This window comes from Ursus americanus, chromosome 35 (assembly GCF_024610735.1).
Source record: "Ursus americanus isolate L20-20 chromosome 35, mUrsAme1.1.p, whole genome shotgun sequence".
Classification (NCBI taxonomy): Eukaryota; Metazoa; Chordata; class Mammalia; order Carnivora; family Ursidae; genus Ursus; species Ursus americanus.
In genome coordinates, this window is record NC_142161.1 from 275111 (window position 1) to 297635 (window position 22525).

Genomic DNA, 22525 nt, shown 5'->3' on the forward strand with positions numbered 1-22525 from the left:
CAACTCTATAGAGACCACCTCTGTGGCCCCAGACGCACCAGAGTAATTCGAACTGGCTGAGCCTAAAGTGTTGACTCCTTCTTGCCTTGTCTTTCCTGGGGGAATTCCAAGGCGGCTCTGGCACAACTGCCTTCCTGGTTGGATTTACACTCTATTATTAAAGAAAGTCTTTCGTATTGATTTGTTTTTTCAAAAGACTTCCCTACTTCATTCATCTGTTCTGCCTCATCATTCCTTTTTGATAGGCATTGAGCATTCTCGCATCTGCAAGGATGAAAATACGGTAGCTATTTATGAGACCGCCATGAAACTGGAAAGGTTGAAAATCAGTTTTTGATACAGATTTCCATAAATAGTTTTATTATTATATTCCTAATCTCTAACTGCTGAATCCTAGATGAATCTCTTACTTTGTTTTCTTGAAACAGAACATAATTTAAACTATTTTCGGTTTTTTTGGTTTTGGGGTTTTTTTTTGTTTTGTTTTTTGTTTTTTTTTTGTAGCTGGTCTGTGATGTCTTTTAGCTTGAACGAAGTTTTGTTTAGAGAAAACATTTCTTCCTTTATCTATATAGTCACACAGATTATAGCTGTAAGGGTGGGGGAGGGGCATAGGAAGAGGGAGACAGAGAATCTCAAGGGGACTCCACGCTGAGCACAGACCTGTCACGGAGCTTGATCTCACAAGCTTCAAGTCATGACCTGAGCCCAGATTAAGAGTAGGACGCTTAACTGACCGAGCCACACAGATGCCCCTCTTAGTAGATCTTATTAGGAGTGTATCAAATCTATTAGTCTATAATTTATAGAGAAATCAACTTTTGGCTGTTTAATACTTTTATTGACTATTTAGTGTTCCATAGATTTTTAAATTTTTATTTCTGCTCTTTATGTTTTTCTTCCATTTTCTTAGAATTAATTTGATATTATCTAACTCCTTTAGAATAATCATTTTTAGCCTTTCGTTTTTTGTATATATACATTTAATGTAATACCTTCTGTCTAAACAATTTTGCCTGCCTCTGCAGGCAATACTAGATTTTTAAAAAATTGTAATTCAGTTCAAAATATTGTCTGTGGATTATTTAGTAATATATAGCTTTACTGTATAACGCTTGATCTGTGGATTATTTAGTAATATATAGCTTTATTTTCAAATATAAGGACATATTCTAGTCATCTTTTATGACTGAATTCCAGTTTCACTACATTGGGGTCAAAGGACTTTCTGAATTATCTAGTACTTTAACATTTGTTGAGATTTTCTTTTTACTCCAGCCTATATAAAATTTTTTACAATACACTTTGATAAATGTTCATGTGAATGTCAAGAGAATCTGTGCATTCATCTATTTTGTTCTGCAGCACTTCATATATATCAATTAGGTAAATATCTTAATAACTTCTACAGATCTTCTATGTGCTTATTGAATTTTTTTCCTGCTTGGACTTAGTTATGAGAAATGTGTGTTAAAATCTTCTTCATTGTGGATTTTTGCACTCCATCTTTTACTTTTGCCACTTTGTTCTGTATATATTTGGAACTTATATTGTTGGATGCACACAATTTTAGAATTATTTAATCTTCTTGGTAGATTGACCTTTTTCATTATGAAATGTTTTTCTTCTATTTATTTATTTTTTTGCTCTCTCTTTATTTCTAGTGATACTTCTTGCCTTAAAATATTCCCTATTTGACATTGGCATAACTACATAAGACTTCTTTTGGATACTGCTGAAATAACATGTTTTTCCATTCTTTAGTTTTTTTAGCACTTTTACTCTTTTCTGTATTTATTTCTAGGAGTATTTTCCTTCTTCTTGAAGACTTCCTTTTAGTATCTATCTACTACTAGTGAATTCTCTTCACTATAATTTTGTGGACATGTCTTTATTTCACCTTTACTTTGAAGGATATTTTCAGTGGGCATAGAATTATATATTTTAAATTATTTTGTTTAAAATGATAATTACCATTTTTTAAAAAAATTTCTATTAAGAATTCCACTGTCAGTCTTATTTTTAGTCTTTTGGGTTGCAGTTAAGAAATACACCCTTCCTATAACACTAACTTGACTACTAAGATAAGGAAAAACTGAAAAGCGGGAAAAGTTCATAGTGGGGGGAAAAAAAACAACTATGAGGGGAAGAAACACCACAGAAAATAATTTATTAGACAATTAAGTGACACTTACTTTTGACCAAAGTTTGCAGACTGGCTGGAATTTGATTATTAGCGGTCAGATGAAAACAAGTAATGCTCCACTCTTTGTCAGAATACCTTCCAGAATGTCCTTTAGTAGAAACTGGATGTTACATGAAACTAATTGCCACAAATGAGGTTATAGTTTTAGTAAAATCCAGCATGGATGTAAATTTTGACTCGTACTCCAAACCTAAAATGAAAGCAGAACTATGTTAATAACAGTCATATTTGATGAAAATAATTAGTTCACTTATTCATTGATCAATATCATATACCAATGAGGTGACAAAAGTTAATTTTCTTTCATTATAATTCACTTGATATATTTTGTTAAAGATATTTATAATATCAGTCAATAAAAATAAATACCGACTTTCAGGGAAGACACGATGCAGACGTGGGTATTACATGAGAACATAAACCCTATGAGAGTGTGAACTTTGTGTATCTTGTTCTCTGTGGTATCTCTTGCACTGAGATTAAGGTTTATTTCATAGTGCTCAAAAATATGTGTTGAGGGTGCAGGAATGGGTTACCCAGGTGATGGGGATTAAGACATGCACTGGGGATAAGCACCAGGTGTTGTATGTAAGTGTTGTCTCACTAAATTGTACACCTGAAACTAATATTACACCGTATGTTAACTGGAATTTCAATAAAAATTTAAAAAATATATATGTGTTGAACAAATGGATCAGTTTTTCTCTAAAAGTTGACTTAAAAACATCTTAAGGGTGATGATAATAAGCAGTATAATCTAGTTGGAGAGGCATCTAACAGAAGTCTGTAAACATCAATCTCTTATTCACTCTACACACATAGTCCAGATAGTATTTACAAATGAGGCAAATCTTGAATGTCCACTGAGATTGGCTCTGTCACTATTTTTAGGGGATACTGAAGTTACCACGTAGTGTGATCTGAGATGTCTTCAGGCCTAGTTTGCTCTAAAAATTATTAACACCTTTCAATGGTATAAACCACCTCTTGAAACTTTGAACTCTTCATCGTTTGCAGCACTTCTGGTGAGGCTACCAAGCTCTGTATATATTCAGTATGTTTTGATGGTAACAACAGTTTGAAAAGAAAAATATGGAAAATAACTACATATATTTGGGTGAGAAAGATAACTCCAAGTTTAGACATATGAGACAGGCCTACGTTTCTCACCAATAGCATTTCATGATTGTCTACAGTTCCTGCCTGGCTTGAAGTTCCTTAATGTAAAGTACTTATTTGGTTAGACAGTAGTGAGGCTCTTGCCTCCAGACTTATTTAGCAACTATCATAACTTTTATTCTTTTAGCATCATATTAGATTCTATGAGTGGTATAAAAAGTGCATAATGCAGTCTGTTTTTATGACGATCACAATTTTGTTTTCTGCAAGGAAAAAATAGAGATATCTGCATTTGCTTGAACATGTATTAGAAATTCTGAAACCTCATATTAGAAGTCTGAAACTTCATAGTGGGATTATATATTTGAGATCTAAATCTTGACTTAACTTTCCTAAAGATATCCATGGTTGGCAAAGCTGGGAAGTTGGGTTATGTAAAACCTTCCTGGTCTACTACTTTTGGGTTAAATTGAGAGTGTTATCACCCATCCTTGGAAAGAGAAAAGTTTCCTCCCCCCTCCCAGAAAAACTGGATTACTTTAACCTTTACAAATGTAAAATAATGCCACCTAAAGGAGCTTCACTGATACAAAACAGAGTTTAGCATGCAGAATCTACTTTCATGTGAAAAACAGAGCAAAGAAACTATAGTCTGTGTCCTTCACCACTACTTCCGTGGAATAATGGAAAGATCACAGGCTTTTGAATGAGGTAAATCTGCATTTGAGTCATGTTTGTGAATTAGCACAGGTTTCTTAGTTTCTCACCTACAAAATGGCCTTAATAATGTCGCCACAGAGCATTCTTGTGAAGATTAAATAAGAGAATGCATGTGAAAGCTCTCAGCAATTAGATTTTCAGTAAAAATGAAGTCTAGTCTTCTGTTGTTCTTATAGTTGTTTCCACAGAGTTTAACAGAAATTGTCTTTCATTTCATACATTAGCTTTGTCTTTCTATTGGGTTAACATATAATTGAGGAAATGGCCAAGAGTTATGTGGGAAAAAATCACTAACCATCAGGGAAATGCAAATCAAAACCACAATGAGATACTACTTCACATCTGTTAGAATGGCTGTCATCAAAAAGAAAAGAGGTAACAAGTGTTGGTGAGGATGTGGAGGAAAGGGAAGCCCCCCATACACTGTTGGCAGGAATGTAAATCGGTTCAAACACTATGGGAAACAGTTTAGAGTTTCCTCAAAAAACTAGAAATAGAACTACCATATGATCCAGCAATTCCACTTCTGGCATGCAGCCAAAGGAAATGAAATCTCTATCTTAAAGAGATATTTGCACTCCTGTGTTCATAGCATCCTTATTTACAATAACCAAGATATAGAAACAGCCTAAAGCAATGAGAGATGGATAGAAAAATAGCAAATATACATATATATATTTATATATTCCATATAAATAGATGGATAGAAAAATAGCAAATATTCCATATATATGGAATATATATATATATGGAATATATATATATATTCCATATAAATTGATCAATGTGGAATATTATGCAAACATAAAAAGGAAAGAAATTTTGCCATGTATGACAACCTATATGGACTTTGAGGACATTATGCTAAGTAAAATAAATCAGACAGGGAAAAACAAATACTCATATGTGTAATCTGAAAAAGCCAAATTCAGAATCAGAGAATAGAATGGTGGTTGCCACAGGATGGGAAATGGGAAGAGTTGGTCAAGGAGTACAGACTTCTAGTTATAAGATTAATAAATTCTGGGCATCTAATGATGATTACAGTTAGCAATACTGTGTTATACACTTCAAAGTTGCTAAGAGAGTAGATCTTAAGTGTTCTCACCAAAAAAACAAAATGGTAATTATGTGAGATAATGGAGGTGTTAACTAACTTTATTATAGTAGTCATTTCACAAAATATGTGTTCAAACAATCACCTTGTACATCTTAACATTATACAATGTTATATGTCAATTATATCTCAATACAGTTGGAAAAAATATCCTTGAGGACAATAATAAGGTCTTAGTCTTCTTAGTACCAGTTTTCAGTCAGTTATAACACTGTGGTCTGGAAATACTACTTACCAGTTTGAGAAATAGACTGGTTCTCTCATTGTTTCATTTATGCCTATCTGCCTATCTGCCTATCTATCATCTATCTATCTATCCATCCATCCCAGATCTTCTATACCTGATATGGATACAAGTGAACTTCAATATTTCTGTATTTATTGTTAAATTTGGTTTTTTATTCCTTAAATACTTGAACAAAATTATAGTAAGTGCTATGTAAATAGTAGATCCCATTATTATAGCTCACTCAGTAAATACTTCATTTTACAATAATTCATTCAAAAAATTATAGGAGAAAAGATATAAATTTCTTCTGAAAACATGGTTAAAATCAAAATTCAAGTTCTAAGTTGATAAAATTCTTAGTAGTAACAATAAAGCTGACAATACTTACTCAACCAGAAAAGTAGTTGACTTATCCCAATCTTACTCAAAGATTTCTGTTAGGTGACTTTAAATATCTCTTCTCATATACAAAAATGTGTACCTCATTTAATTGAGATAAAGATGCTTTCAATTTCCGTTTATAAAATAATGGCCCTAAAGACTTTAAAACAAATAGTTAACACCAGTATGATTTATGGTGGGGATTTCAACAAAACTCCATCACAGATAAAGGTCAAAGTGATAAACTTATATTCCTAATGACAGAGAGTTCCAGAAACAGAGGTAAATCCAAGGTCTGTATACATAATCATGGAATGATAATGTGCTAGAGAACACCCGCATTATAACTCTGGTAGAAACCCTGCATCCTAAATGGCTAAGCTGGGAGCAGAGAATGAAAAGATGTTGATCACAACATAGTTACCAACACTCCCTTCACTGCCCCCCCCAACAAAAAAAAGGAGTAATCCAGATTTATCAGGCAGTCATGGACATTTTTTTAAAAGGAAGGTTTTTTTTGTTTTTTGTTTTTAATTTATTTATATTGCATTTTCTTTTAATTTCTGGAAGGATGAATGCACCTACAATAAGTTTTAGCAAACGTATATGATATTTGTAATGAAATGGAAATAAGTAATCTTGACAGAATTGAGAAGATTTTTAATAAATCAATAAATTTCTAAGTTAGAAATAATACGTCTTGTTTCTGTGATAACATAACCTCTACTTCTTCTCATTCTCTTTTCTGTCTTCTTTGTGTAGACCACTCATTATACACATTGGCATTGCCCAGGTGTGTCTTCTTCCCTTGACTACCTGTTTTTCCCACTCTGTAGATTTAACTATCACTTTAGCCATGTGTGTGTGTGTGTGTGTGTGTGTGTGTGTGTGTGTGTGTATGTCTATACATACAGATATAGAATATATCAGAATCCAGTGTCTCTGTAAGGTATCATTCACAATGTTGGATATAATCCCATATTATTAGCTATACAAAGAAACATTAAAATGTAACACACTCAGAATAAAAGGCAATCAATGAACAACTCTATAAATATACTAAAACCCACTAAATTATAGACTTTAAATGATAAATTCTATCATATGAGTAATTTCTCAAACTATTTCAGCAATAACAAGCAATCACTGGGGTTTCTGAGATGATCCATATGTAATTAGCAGACAAGATTTTAAAAGCATTTATAATAACTAGGCTCAGTATGTAAATTAAAATACACACATAATGATTAAACACATAAATCTTAGCAGATAAACTGAAATGTTCATTGAAGAACCAAATGGAAATTCTAGAAAAAAGTATAGATACATAGATCTTATGTATATGTATACTCCATGTACTTATATCTACATTTATAACTATCTATAGTAAAGTTTTCAACCATAATCATTCTCTACTTGAGACTTCCGTAATAGATACAAGGGTCCAATGGCCATCTTCACTTTGTCTCATATGCACCTTGAAATCAACACATTTAAAACTGAGCTTAACATCTTGTCTAAAACTCCACCTTCTGTATACCTCCACAGAAACAGCAGATTCCACCCATCCCATCCAATATGGAAACTGAGATTTACCTTTGATCTCACATTTTTCTTCTCCACTCACATCTAAACAATCACCCAGTGCACACAGATTTTACTTTCTTAGTTTCCCTTTTCTTTCTTCTGCATCACTACTAGATCTATCATGGGTAATTGGGGGAAAATCTCCTTTGTTCTCTTCTGCCTCTGGTCTTATTTCTTTAAATCCATTCTCTAAACAAAGCATAGTTACAAACTGAAATATAACTATACTACGGTTATGATCAGGTATTTTCAATGACTCTACATATCCTTTGAATTAACTCCAATCTTCTTATATTATGTGCAAAAGAGAAGATACTTCCACATCCCCTTCTTCAACTGGAAGAAAAAGATGGGAAAGGGAAATTTTAACTTTAAATCAACTAGGAATCTTGACTATTTTATGGGACTGGGCATTTTAATAATTGACTGAAGGAACTGACTGGAAAAATCATGAGGGAAACTCCATCTGAGTTTCAGCTGGAGAAAAGAGAAATGATTAGCCTCATCAAATGAATATAAAGAATAATAAGAGGAGGATCAGAGTCATGTATACTTTCATTCCAAGGAGGATGGATTTGATACACTAGTTATATGTGCAATTTTTTATACTCGATACAAGCTCTGTACTTCATGTTCAATAAAAAAAAAAGAGAAAGAAAAGCTTTATCCTTAGTTTAGAATGCCCTATCTCCTCCTTCTGCCTTACTTGAATAATTACTCTTCATTCTTTAAAACACAAGTGGTGATTTTACTTAGCAATTCCTGATTATTCAAATCTTAGTTTGTATTCTACATCCTTGTTCCCGTCATACCCCTTGATCTACACATGCCATCATCCTTACAGTATTGGATTTTGACCATGTGTTTTGGTTCTGACTATTCCATGAATTCTTTAAAGTCAGAGAATATGGCCCATTCATCTTTGTGTTTTCAAAACTGCAAACTGGACCTGAAATATTAGGTTATCGATAAATAAACGAAACGATGTTGCAGAGGAGAGACAAACGGAACTATCAACAACAATAGAGAAGTAGGTATGATTATTTTTCAGAGGGGATGAAGAACTCCATCTGGGGAAGTTCATACTGGAATGGCAAAAGATCGTTTTTAAAAATAGAGCTTCCTACAGACCTAATAAGCACTAGTTGAAGTTAAAACAGCACAAAAAGCTAGTTAGCACAATATCATTGGGATGCTTTGAAATTGCACTCTCTTTAGATACAGGAATCTGAACTGGAAAGTCTGGGAGTTACAAAAAATAGAAGGTATGGTCCCTTCACTCCTTAACATCTCTGTAACCATGCACCACCTTTGGGGAATAATCCTCTTCTGAGAAGATCCATCTGATGACTGAGATACAGAGAATACAAGTGATTCTCTCAATTGCTTAATAATGAAACTAAGACAAAACAAAAAACCTATCTTCTCTAAGGAAAATAACCCAATGCTTTGTGTGAGAGAATATAGAACTAAGGAATGATTTAGCTATAGAAAATGCAAGTATGATGATTATTTCAGTTCCTCTCAGAAGAAAGGAATGTCTTATGATACCACATACAGAAAACCCAAAAGACTACCAAAAATCTATTGGACTAATAAAGGAATTCAGTAAGATCACAGGATATAAAAATCAATATACAAAAATCCATTACATTTCTATACACAATAAAGCAGCAGAAAGAGAGATTGAGAAAATAATCCCATTTACAACTGCACCAAAAATAATAAAATATCTAGGACTAGGGACCCCTGGGTGACTCAGTCAGTTAAGCGTCTGTCTTTGGCTCAGGTCATGATCCCAGGGTCCTGAGATGGAGGCCCATATCGGGCTTCTTGCTCAGTGAGGAGCCTGCTTCTCCCTCTACCTCTGCTCCTCCCCCTTGTTTGTGCACTCTCTCTGGCAAATAAATAAGTAAATCTTTAAAAAATATATCTAGGAATAAACTTAACCAAAGTGATGAAAGTCTATACTCTGAAAACTAGAAAACATTGATAAAAGATATCAAAGACAACACAAACGGAAAGATATTCCATGCTCATGAATTGGAAGGACAAATATTGTTTAAATGTCCATACTACCCAAAGAAATCTACACATTAAGTGCAAACCCTATCAAAATACCAACAGCATTTTTTACAGAAGTAGAACAAACCAACCTAAAATTTGTATGGAACCACAAAAGACCCTGAATAGCCAAAGCAATCATGAAAAAGAAAAACAAAGAGGAAGTATCACAATCCCAGATTTCAAGTTATACTACGAAATTGTAGTAGTCAAAACAGTATGGTATCAGCATAAAAATAAACACATAGATCAATGGAACAGAATAGAGAGCCCAGAAATAAACCTGTAATTATATGGTCAATTAATCTTTGACAAAGGAGGCAAGAATAAGCAAAGGGTAAAAAAGAGTCTCTTCAACAAATGATGTTGGGAAATCTCTATGCAAAAGAATGAAACTGGACCACTTTTTTACTTGGTACACAAAAATAAACTCAAAATGGGTTAAAGACCTAAATGTGAAACCTGAAACATAAAAATTCTAGAAGAAAGCACAAGCAGTGATTTCTCTAACACTGGCCATACAAACATTTTCTAGATATTTCTCCTAACTCAAGGGAAATAAAAGCAAAAATAAACTATTGGAACTACATCAAAATGAAAAGCAAAGGAAATGACCAACAAAACTAAAAGACAACCTAATGACTGGGAGAAGATATTTACAAATGACATAACCAACAAAGGGCTAGTATCCAAGATATATAAAGAACTGATACAACTCAACACCAAAAAAACAAATAATCCAATTAAAAATGGGCAGAAGACATGGGAGGTTACTCAAAAAATTAAAAATAGAACTACCATATGATGTAGTAATACAAAAACACCAATTCGGCTAGATATATGTACCCCTATGTTTATTGCAGCATTATTTACAATAGCCAAATATCATCAAGTGTCCAACACTAGATGAATAGATAAAGAAGTGGGATATATATATACAATGGAATATTACTCAGCCATAGAAAAGAATGAAATCTTGCCATTTGCAACATGAATGGATCTAGAGAGTATAATGCTCAGTGCAATAAGTCAGAGAAAGACAAATACCATATGATTTCACTCATATGTGGAATTTAAGAAACAAAACAAAGGAAAAAAGTAACTAACCAAAAACAGACTCTTAACTACAGGGAACAAACTGATGGTTATCAGAAGGGAGTTGGGTGGGGGGATGGGTGAAATAGGTGACAAGGATTAAGAGTACATTTATGACAATGAGCACTGAGTAATGTATGGAATTGCTGAATCACTATATTGTACACCTGAAACTAATATAACACTGTATGTTAACTATATTGAATTAAAATAGAATAAAATAAAAAGTCACTTTCATATTAAAAGAAAGGGGATTTCTTAACATGGGTTTTAACTTTTTTTTTTAGTTTATTTTTATTTTTTTAAAAGATTTTATTTATTTGAGAGAGAGTGAGAGAGAGAGAAAGAGAGAACATGAGCAGCGGGAGTGGGAGAGGGTGAAGCAGACTCCCTGATGAGCAGAGAGACTGATGCAGGGCTCGATCCTGGGACTCCAGGATCATGACCTGAGCTTAAAGCAGATGCTTAACCAACTGAGCCACCCAGGTGCCCCTTAACTATTTCTTTTGAAAAAACTCTACAAAAAAACCTATTACCTTTTCGCCTAATATAAAAAAGTGAAAAATTACCATGTAAATAAAATTAGGTGCGTATGCTTCTATTTTCTTTTGAAAATATATCCCAGGCTAGAAAATGTTGCTTTAATAATGTTATGACTATCTATCATCTATCTATCTATCATTTTTGTGTATATATGCACACACATTATATATCAAGGATTATCCCTTTTTTAAAAATTTTCTTATGCTGCCCTTTAGTTACTTATTTTGAACATTAAGATACTAAATTTTGAAGAACTTCTTTTAATGAAAGGTTTCAAGTTTATTAATTTAGTTTTTCTAATAAAAATGAAGAAAACAAGGCATTTTACAGAACTATAATCACTGTTATATAGCCAATGGAAGGGAAAGGGGATAAAAAAAATATCTTATGGACTTAACAATGGTTAATTAGTATTTCATGTTAAAGTAAAGGCATTGTTTAAAATAATATTAAATGGCTCAAGCAGCATAAAAATGCTACCAAGTTTGAGTAACAAAATCTAACAGATTGATTAGAGTTGGTTTTGGTCTTCAGAGTTCAACTCTAGAGGCCTTGTCTCTGCCACCTTAGTTTTACAATGACATTTTCAGTGCACAGTGATTACTCATTGGGTTTTCCTTTCCCTCTGAATGGTTTATGGCAACAGGAGTCATCGACCATGAAATTGCAGGAGGTCTCCGAATAAATACTATCATTGACTGAAGGGAAACAGCTGCACACATTTGTACACATTTCTATAACACCTAATGTAAAACAAGGCATCACACTGGACCTGGCGAGGTGGTTCTCCTCCCCCTCTTCCTCCTCCTTCTTCTTCCCCTCCTCCTCCTTCTTCTAATGGAAATATCCTGATTTAGGTGGGCAAAGGCTGGATATGTTTTCTTAAGTGAAAAGCAATGGAGACATCGTGGAACTGCTGCAAAGATTAAAACCCATTCATATACACACCCATTTCCTATTCCTTAAAGTAAAAAAAAAAAAAAACAAAAACAAAACTATAAATTAACTTACTGAAGAAAACCACAGGCAAGTATATGTATATGCATATACATATATGCACATATATCTGCATATTTAATTTACCTATTTGAAATCTTTTCCCCCATTTAAATTCAAACAAGTCCCTTAATGAGTCTTCATCTGTCCCTTCATTTGTTCATTTGTCATGAGTCCCCAGAAATGAAAGACTCCATTTTATGAATGAAGATAAAATGTTCCTTGAATAGTGAATCTTTCTTAATAAAAGGAGAATTCAGGTTAAAGCAAGGGGGATAATCAGTTCTTGAGGGCTTTGGGTTATTTTTTCTAAAGTTTTAATTCATTTATATCTTCACTAAAAAGAAAAATGTAAATTATTCTCTGGGTTTCCATTTAGCACACAAGTGAGTTCTAAGATATTATTTGAGGGAATTAACAGCCGAAATTATCCTAAGAGAAAATCAATAGTATTCAGTAATGTGTAATTGCATTTTATTTTAGTGAATGTTAGAATAACGACATATACGTGTTAAACCACAAGCATCTTACGGGCTTTAAAATATGTGGTTAGGGGATTTTCCAGCTGCCACATATCCTGCCAGATGCTTCGGGTTTTTGGTCTATTCCACAGATTCGGAATGAAGAAACTTGCTCTGCAGAAGTGCCAGGGCCTGCATTCAGATGCTTTCCTTGAAGATTCCTTCAATCTAGTTTCATGGTGTGATGAATAAAGCAGCACTGTCAATGAGATTAAGTCAAGCTGCCCCTAAAAATAACACTGATTGAGCAGTTATTTCATGATTCATCCTTTAGTTTCGTCTTCTTAAAAAAATTGTCATTAACAAGCTAAGTGCTCATTAATAATAAATAAATGAATAATAATGAATGAATAAATGAAGGAATGTATAGCTCAAATATAATCTTCTCTAAAAAACTTGGTGACTCTTTCCTAAGAGATTTCCAGAACCATGCACTTCTTGATTTATTCACACTTTCAGTATGGCTTTTCTAACTTTGCTTTAGTATTATGATCATGTGTTTTATTTCTCTGTGACTTTCTGGTGTGCAAAGAGCACATTTTCTGTTTGCCTTTTCATTCTCAACACAAAGTATGGCATTTTGCATATTAAAGATGATTAGGGAATGTTTGACAAAAGAATTAAGGAATGAAGCAATAGGCTTCCTAAGCATAGTCTCACTCCGTTGACAGTATCAATTAGATCATTACAAACTCAAGCCTTTTATTTCATCCCTTCAGGAATGTTGGTAGAGTGCTTAATATAAAGTAAATGCATCCATAGCTACCGATCAGCTTTCCATTGAAGATAACATCCGTGAACGTAAATAAGGGAGAGGAGGGGAGAAATCCCCAATGGCACACAAAGCCCCAGGCTAAAGCTCTGGGGGCAGGAGATACGAAGTTACTATGGGCTCCATAAAAAACTAGTTAGGGTGCTGTTGGCTGCTTAACCTTTCTGGTTATCGGTTCCTTCATTTGTATGATGAAGGGATCACTTTAATGATAAAAATTCCCTGTAGGTCTAACGTTTTATTTTTGTGATCGATAGCTGTACTGTTCAGGGACAAGCTCTGTAGGCTCCTCATCACATTGCTTGAAGTACAGGCATCAAATCATTCTAATGGGTATCAACAGGGGGAAACCAGACTTCTAAAATGATTCTATGTGCAAAAAGCAGCACAAACAGAGGCAATGAGGGGTCACGTCCTGGTGGTGGTGTGTGGTGGGGAGAGAAAGCTTCAAGAGAAGTGTTACCAAAAAATATGGACACTAAACCTAGGCTTTTCAGGGTGAATTTTGCAGGGACACAGCAGGGGACGTAATGGGAATAGTCGTTCCAAATGTCAAAAACAACATGTGCAAAGAATAAAGGTTTGAAGCGGTGGGAACATAAAGGAAATTGAAAGTAGTTTGGTTTTGTTGGAGAATTAATCTGTGTGATGGAGACTGGAGTCATAGGCAATAGTCAGACCTAAAGGATCTTGGATTCCATGTCTAATGGTGTAGACATTCTTATTTGTGCGGTGATGGACCATTTGGAGGCGTTTTAACAACAGAGGGACATGACCGATCATTGTTTGCAAAGCTCATGACGGCTGCTGTGTAAAGACTAACTCAAGGAAATAAAAGGAAAAGCAGTGGGTCTCTAAGAGGGAAGTGAGGTGAAACTGCAGGGGAGATGGTGAAGGGGTAAACTGGAACAGGAGCAGTGACCTGGAAAGGGGCGCAGGACGAGAGAGATTTGTGAGGAAGAATCAGCAAATAAGATTTGTTAATAAACCAGATTTGGAATCAGGGAAGAATTACAGGGCAGAGTAGGAGATTCTTTTAGGTCAGGCAACTGAGGGGAGATGATGTCATTAAATGAGATGGGCAACGTAGAAGCAGGAACATGCTGGTGGAAGAAAGATGGTGAATTTGGTCTTAAATATGTTAAATCTGAAGTGCCTTTGGAACATTCAGGAAGGAATAGCCTTTTGCAATTAGTCCAACAGTCCTGCCTTGAAAGTCTAACATCATGCTCTCACCCCTTCCTCATTTCCTACCTTTCTCTGCTTTCCTGCTCTAGCCAACACTACCATCTTTAGATTCCTTGAACATGCAACAGTTTTCTGCCCAGAGCTTTTGCATTTATTATTTACTCTATTTAAAATAATTTCTGAGGGGCACCTGGGTGGCTCAGTCGGTTAAGTATCTGCCTTCAGCTCAGGTCATGAATTTGAGGTCCTGGGATCAAGCCCCACGTCAGGCTTCCTGCTCAGCGGGGAGCATGCTTCTTTTCCTCTGTTTCTCCACGCTGCTGCTCGTGCTTGCTCTCTCTCTCTCAAATAAATAACAAATTATTAAAAAAAAATAATTTCTAAGGTGCCTGGGTGGCTCAGTCTGTTGAGTGTCTGACTCTAGATTTCAGCTCCGGTCATGATCTCAGGATCCTGGGATCCAGTCCCACATAGGGCTCCCAGCTGAGCAGAGAGTCAGCTTGAGATTCTTTCTCTCCCTCTGCCTCAGCCCCTCCTCCCCACTCACATGTGTGCTCACTCTCTCTCTCTAAAATTATTTCTCCTAAAATATTTATAGCAATGGTTTATGTTTATTATTATGTCTCAGAATATTTTCTTCTTAGAATCACCTTCTAGTACTATCTCAGGTTGCTCATTACCCCAGTCATCTTTATCAATTCCTATTTTATTTCCTGCATTGCTTATATGACTATTTAAAATAGTCTTGGTTATTTATGTATTTACTTGCTAATTGGTTGTTCCCCTCTCCCCACCTGACAAAAAAGCTCTGTGGGAACATGGATTGTTATTTGCTGTTTCTACACCCACATCTAGAACAGAGCCTCATATGTACTAAATGCCCTGCCGAAATTTATTCAATGAATGACTGAACCTATGGCCATGGAATTATGGAGAAAGGATGGGCTGATACTCAGTGGGGGGCACAAGAAGATTTACTGGGGAGTTTCAATTGTCCAAGCCCCTTCTACAGCTCTGGGAGAGCTGCTAGCAATGGGTTCACACAATCAGATTTTGTGTGTGTGTGAAATTCACAAAATAAGATATTTTAACCATGGTAAAAGTACTATCTTTTTTTTAACTCTGACCTTTTCTACTCTACCCTCCTCATGTCAGGTGATGTTGAAAAAGGCATATTTGAAATCTGGCTTGAAAAGTTAAGTTGGGATACATTTAGTTTGTTTTTTAAAGGATGATATTATATAGTTCGCAAAATAAAAAAACATAAATGCAGAATTACATACAGACAGGGATATTTACTTAGAATGAGGAAATAATAAATTACAAATTTTAAAAAACTAATACCTTAAACATCACAAAGTCCAGAGAAATAATGTATTTTTATGCTATTTATTTCTGATGTACTTCTGTAACACTTCTTTTCTGATATTTTTGGCTGGGTACTCTTTGACCTCCTCTTCAAATTCCAGTGCTTTGGTGATATAATTTTCTTTCTTTCTTTCTTTCTTTCTTTCTTTCTTTCTTTCTTTCTTTCTTTCTTTCTTTCTTTCTTTCTTTCTTTCTTTCTTTCTTTCTTTCTTTCTTTCTTTCTTTCTTTCTTTCTTTCTTTCTTTCTTCTTTCTCTTCCCTTCCCTTCTTCCTTCCTTTCCCTTTCCCTTTCCCTTGCCCCTTCCCCTTCCCTTTCCTTCCTTCTTTCCTTCCTTCCTTCCTTCCTTCCTTCCTTCCTTCCTTCCTTCCTTCCTCCTCCCTCCCTCCCTCCCTTCTAGACTCCAGCCCAGCTAGAGCACAACACGAGCCTTGAACTCATGACCCTGAGATCAAGATCTGAGCTGAGATAAAAAATCAGACACTTAACCAACTAAGCCACCTTGGTGCCTCAGTATAATTTTCTATACAAATAATAAAAAGAAAATTCTACTTTTCCACTAGCATGGTTGATTTTTTAAAACACTGGTTGTTTAAAAAAATATTTTTAGCATTATAACTTGTTAATGCAATATCATATAACTTTAAGGATTGTTTTCAAATTTGGGAAAAATCTCAAGTTTCCTTCACACAAGTTGTTACTTTCATACTCACTGACTTCACAGGTTTGTACCCTACAAACACAGGAATTCTGATAAATTCTATTTTGTGTAATTGCCACTAAAAAATAGTGTGCTTATCTTTGCATATACCCAAAAAGAAAGAACTTCTATTACTTGAGAACCAAATTCTCTAATTGCATGTTATTCATTGAACATTAGAAGAATTTTCAGTTATGTACATTTCAAAATTTATTTCTCCTCCATTTTTCATATGCTTCTGGTACTGAGTCACTCGGGGTACATTCACATTTCGATGAAATCTTTGGCCCTGCTGCTCTGTCACGCCATTAGATGAGTCAGTATTTGGGGTTGCCTAGGTGACCTACTAATAACTTGACTATATACCTACACAGCTATACGGACGTAGTTGATATATATACAAGATGGCCTAAGGGAAAGAGGAGATGGACAAGACAGGAATTCTCACATGAATTGTTTAGTAAAGAAGTCAGTAAAAGATTTAGGAAATAAATGGACAGAGAGGAAGAATTATAACAGGTAAAGGCAAATATCACGGAAGAAAGGCAAGGAAAAATTTCATGTCTATAAATATGTTTAAACAATGTTTATACAGTACTAAACCACTAATCATTATGAACTGATATTTTAAAGAATTAAAAATTAAGATAATATAAAATATTGGATTTTAGAATGAAAAGTTTTCATATAAAATTGGAACGAATATACTTGTATTACTTTCCTAAGGCTGTTGTAACAGATTACTGCAAACTGAGTGGGTTAGCCAACAGAAATTGTCTCATATTTCTGGAGGCTAGAAGTCAAGATAAAGATGTTGGCAGGTTTGGTTCCTTCTGAATGTCATGAGGGAAAGATTGATCCAGGCCTTTCTTTTTGGCTTATAGACAGTTGTTTTCTCCCTAGGTCTTAATTTTTTCTTTTTCCTACGCATGTTTGTCTCTAGGTCTGAATTTTCCCTTTTTAAAAGGACATCATCGTACTGGATTAGGGACAGCCCTAACGATCTCATTTTAACTTGATTGCCTCTGTAAAGACCCCATCTCCAAATAAGGCTATATTCTGAGACATCAGGGGTTAGGATGAGAACATATCTTTTGGAGAGGACACAATTCAACCTGTAACACATTAAATTTAAAATTATATTTAGTGTTACTAAGTAATGAGTGAAACAATATGATGGTAAGCAAATGTCATGATTAAAAAATTGAGCTACCCTATGACCCAGCCATTGCACTACTGGGTCTTTACCTCAAAGATACAGACATAGTGAAGAGAAGGGCCATATGCACCCTAATGTTCATAGCAGCATTGTCTACAATAGCTAAATCATGGAAGGAGCCGAGATGCCCTTCAACAGATGACTGGATTAAGAAGCTGTGGTCCATATATGCAATAGAATATTACTCAGCTATCAGAAAGAACGAGTTCTCAACATTTGCTGCAACATGGACGGCACTGGCGGAGATAATGCTAAATAAGTCAAGCAGAGAAAGACAAATATCATGATTTCTCTCATCTATGGAACATAAGAAATAGGATGATCGGTAGGGGAAAAAAGGGATAAAGAAAGGGGGTGTAAGCAGAAGGGGGAATGAAACATGAGAGACTATGGACTATAAGAAACAAACTGAGGGCCTCAGAGGGGAGGGGGGTGGGGGAATGGGATAGACAGGTGATGGGTAGTAAGGAGGGCACGTATTGCATGGTGCACTGGGTGTTATACGCAACTAATGAATCATTGAACTTTATATCGGAAACTGGGGATGTACTGTATGGTGACTAACATAATAAAAAAATCATTAAAAAAAAAAAGACTGGTATGCAAGATCTACAAAGAACTTCTCAAACTCAATACGTGAGAAACAAATAAACAAATCATAAAATGGGCAGAAGATATGAACAGACACTTTTCCAATGAGGACATACAAATGGCTAACAGACACATGAAAAAATGTTCAAAATCCTTAGCCATCAGGGAAATTCAAATCAAAACCACACTAAGATACCACCTTACACCAGTTAGAATGGCAAAAATCAACAAGGCAGGAAACAGCAATTGCTGGAGAGGATGTGGAGAAAGGGAATCCTCCTACATTGTTGGTGGGAATGCAAGTTGGTACAGCCACTCTGGAAAATAGTGTGGAGGTCCCTTAAAAAGTTAAAAATGGAGCTACCCTATGACCCAGCCATTGCACTACTGGGTATTTACCCCAAAGATACAGACGTAGTGAAGAGAAGGGCCATATGCACCCCAATGTTCATAGCAGCATTATCCACAATAGCTAAATCACAGAAGGAACAAAGATGCCCTTCAACAGATGACTTGATTAAGAAGCTGTGGTCCATATATACAATGGAATATTACTCAGCTATCAGAAAGAACGAGTTCTCAACATTTGCTGCAACATGGACGGCACTGGAGGAGATAATGCTAAGTGAAATAAGTCAAGCAGAGAAAGACAATTATATGATTTCTCTTATCTATGGAACATTAAGAACTAGGAAGATGGGTAGGAGAAGAAAGGGATAAAGAAAGGGGGGTAATCAGAAGGGGGAGTGAAGCATGGGAGACTATGGACTCAGAGAAACAAACTGAGGGCTTCAGAGGGGAGGTGGGTGGGGGAATGGGATAGACTGGTGATGGGTAGTAAGGAGGGCACATATTGCATGGTGCACTGCGTGTTATACTCAACTAATGAATCATCGAACCTCGCATCAGAAACCAGGGATATACTGTATGGTGACTAACATAATGTAATAAAAAAACGTTAAAAAAAATAAAAATAAAAATAAAAAAATAAAGTCCTGTAGAAGGAAGCACTCTGTCAAAACAATCAGCCTTTGAAAATTATAGGAACATTATAGCTAGAAAACTGACAGCTATGAAGTTTCTAAGTGAACTTCTAAACTCTAAACCACTTTCCCTTGGTTCCGTGAAAGAAAACATTTTATTTCAAAAATTTACTTGACGCTTATTCTGTTGTTGTTGTTGCTGTTGATGACCGCTCTTCAGTTCCACCTGAAAAAGTATATTTCTCATTTTGATAAACCTAGCACATTAGGCATCGGCACCCACTGCCACCACTGCCTTCAAAGCTTCCACTTCAAGCTTCAGTCTCCTTACCAGCCTGCAAGTCTCTATTTCTTCATTCAGCCTAAACTAATTATGCCCACAACTCTGTCTCTCATTTTCTGCTTCCCTCCTGGAATTCAGCTACCTCATCCTCAGCTTCCTGGAAGCTAATCAGAAATAAAGTGGGAAAGAGAACTATAGTAAAAATGAGGGTCCTCTTGGAGATGATCACAGAGCAACTCAGGAATCGTTGCCTGGGTTCTCTTGCTACTACTGTAAAATCTACTTCACAAACAACAAAACCAAATGTGCACGCACACAAAAGAAAGGAAGTCACGGGATCCAGAGAGCCCAGGATCTAAGACCAGGAAAGGCTATAGTAACCCACAGGACTGTGGGCCTGAAAGCAGCTAACCCAGACTGGAGCAGTCAAGACTGAAGGAGCAGTACTCTCAAGATGAAATGATAAAGTTCCTGCTGTGCGTGAAGGTCCAGAGAAGAAATTTACACAGCTGGGGAGTATGGAGATAAAGGAGGAGGTAGAAAAATAAGCATTTTAAAAGAAAAAGAAGCATTTGAGCAAAAGAGCAATTAAGGACATCAAGAAAAACAAAACTTTATGCAAGAAATTGTAGCAAACTCTGCAGCTACAGATACTATTTACAAGGTCATAATAATATAAATGTGAACACGGATCTAACAAAATCATATTACTGAACTGGGAGGCTCCCAGGTCCTATATATATAGGCTTTCCATGAAAAAGTCATTCCAACCCCTCAGAACGCTGGTCCCATTAAAACCACGGGAAAGCACGTGTGTCTCCGCACATACCAGTTTGCTTCTCTTAAAGGTGGTTTCTGATGCTCGTGCAGCTGGAGCAGCGAGAAGGGACGCTATTCACAGTGCTCGGTAACCTCAGCAAGCGGCCCTACTGGTTCCACTCCGAGTATCTGAAGAGTCCGAAGGCAGTTCACCTCGAGGCTGGCTGGTGGAAGCGATCTTATGCTGGAAGAGAGCACATCCGGCATGTGGAGTGTGTGTCACAGACCCTACTTCATGTTAATCAGTGGGACCCTGAGGACAAAGCTGATATCTTGATATTTGGTCGGCCTTATTACCAGAAAGATGTAGCCAAGATGATCATGAATTTAGCCGACTATCACCACCAACTCCGGGCACAAAGCTCAGAGGAGGTCCCTGCCCAGGGCACATCCACCCAGCGGTCCCCCGAGGCTGCCCGTTGAGGCAGCCACCTGGAGCCCCGCCCCCCCCCCCCCCCCCGCACTGCCCGCAAGGCGGCCACCTGGAGCTACCCCCTCCCACCCCGCGTTGCCCACCAGGAAGCTACCTGCAGCTACACCCTCCCACCCTGCCCTGCCCGCCAGGAGGTTACCCGGAGCTCCCCCGCCCCAGCACTGTCCGCGAGGCTGTGACCCAGAGCTCGCCCCTGGCGCTTCCCGTTCAGTGGGAAGCCTGCTTCTCCCTCTCCCACTGCCCCTGCTTGTGTTCCATCTCTCTCTGTCAAATAAATAAATAAAATATTTTAAAAAAAAGAAGTTGTGGTCCATATATACAATGGAATATTACTCAGCTATCAGAAAGAACAAGTTCTCAACATTTGCTGCAACATGGACGGCACTGGAGGAGACAATGCTAAGTGAAATAAGTCAAGCAGAGAAAGACAATTATCATATGATTTCTCTCATCTATGGAACATAAGAACTAGGAAGTTTGGTAGGGGAAGAAAGGGATAAAGAAAGGGGGGTAATCAGAAGGGGGAATGAAGCATGAGAGACTATGGACTCTGAGAAACAAACTGAGGGCTTCAGAGGGGAAGGGGGCGGGGGAATGGGATAGACTGGTGATAGGTAGTAAGGAGGGCACGTATTGCATGGTGCACTGGGTGTTATATGCAACTAATGAATCATCGAACTTTACATCAGAAACCAGGGATGTACTGTATGGTGACTAACATAATATAATAAAAAAAAAACACTAAAATAAAAAAAATTTAAAGAAGATAAATAACCATCTAAAAAAAAGAACTCTACAATCATACTCTCTTATAAATAATATGGATGTCATACCAAATCCATTAGGATATTTAACCACTCGACAAAGCAAGTAACTTAAACAAGGCAGTAGTAAGCTAGCAACAAGCATCCATTTGTGCCATCCCTGAGCACTGTACCTTCCCATCTACTAAATTCATAGGCCTGGAGGTAAAGTCAGAGCCCATGGGAGAAGACCCAAACATCTGAGTCTTTTTTCCACCTTATGGAAAAAGGTGAGAAGTCACCTTAATTTGGCCAACAATAGATTCAACTGTCTAAAATTCAAAGTGTTTATTATTGCTGCTCAGCTGACTTCCAGCTGACTCCTACATTCTGCATGTTCTATATTTCATCTACTTAATTTCATTTTTCTTGGTCCTGCTTTTTAGTTAGAAAACCATTTGGTCTCTCCTCCACTGCTATGCCCCTCACTATTTTGCAGTGTAGAAATAGATTTCAAGATGAAACCTCTTCTTTTCCCATGGACTGATAGATCTATAAAAATCTTTTTTATTCTCTAAAAAAAGGGGCAAGGAATTTCTAAATTCTTTCACCAACTCACGTACCACTTTTCTCAAGATTAGTGCAGATATGACTTAGGTATTGTCAGCATCAATCTTGTTCAAACGTCTCAGTTTTTGGCAGAAATCCCTCATAACCTTTGCTAAGAAATTGTGTCCATGTCTCATTCAAAAAAATTTTAATTCAATATTATTCAACACTTTTGATTCTTTTTGCACATTTCAGTGGATTTTAGGAGGAGAGTTAAGTCAATATGTATTGCATCTCTCAA

General features: G+C 36.2%; 1 long non-coding RNA gene across 2 annotated transcripts; it reads right to left on the reverse strand.

Annotated features, from left to right (window-relative positions):
- Positions 1 to 38: 38 nt before the first annotated feature.
- Positions 39 to 20572, reverse strand: LOC148107071 (uncharacterized). Of its 2 annotated transcripts, none has more exons than XR_015723086.1 (3): positions 20510 to 20572; positions 2196 to 2396; positions 39 to 264 (listed from the first exon to the last, which is right to left on the reverse strand). It is a non-coding gene; the product is annotated as an uncharacterized LOC148107071 (long non-coding RNA). The 2 variants fall into 2 exon arrangements; XR_015723087.1 differs by lacking the exon at positions 20510 to 20572 and adding an exon at positions 12589 to 12849.
- Between the last annotated feature and the right edge of the window lie 1953 nt (positions 20573 to 22525).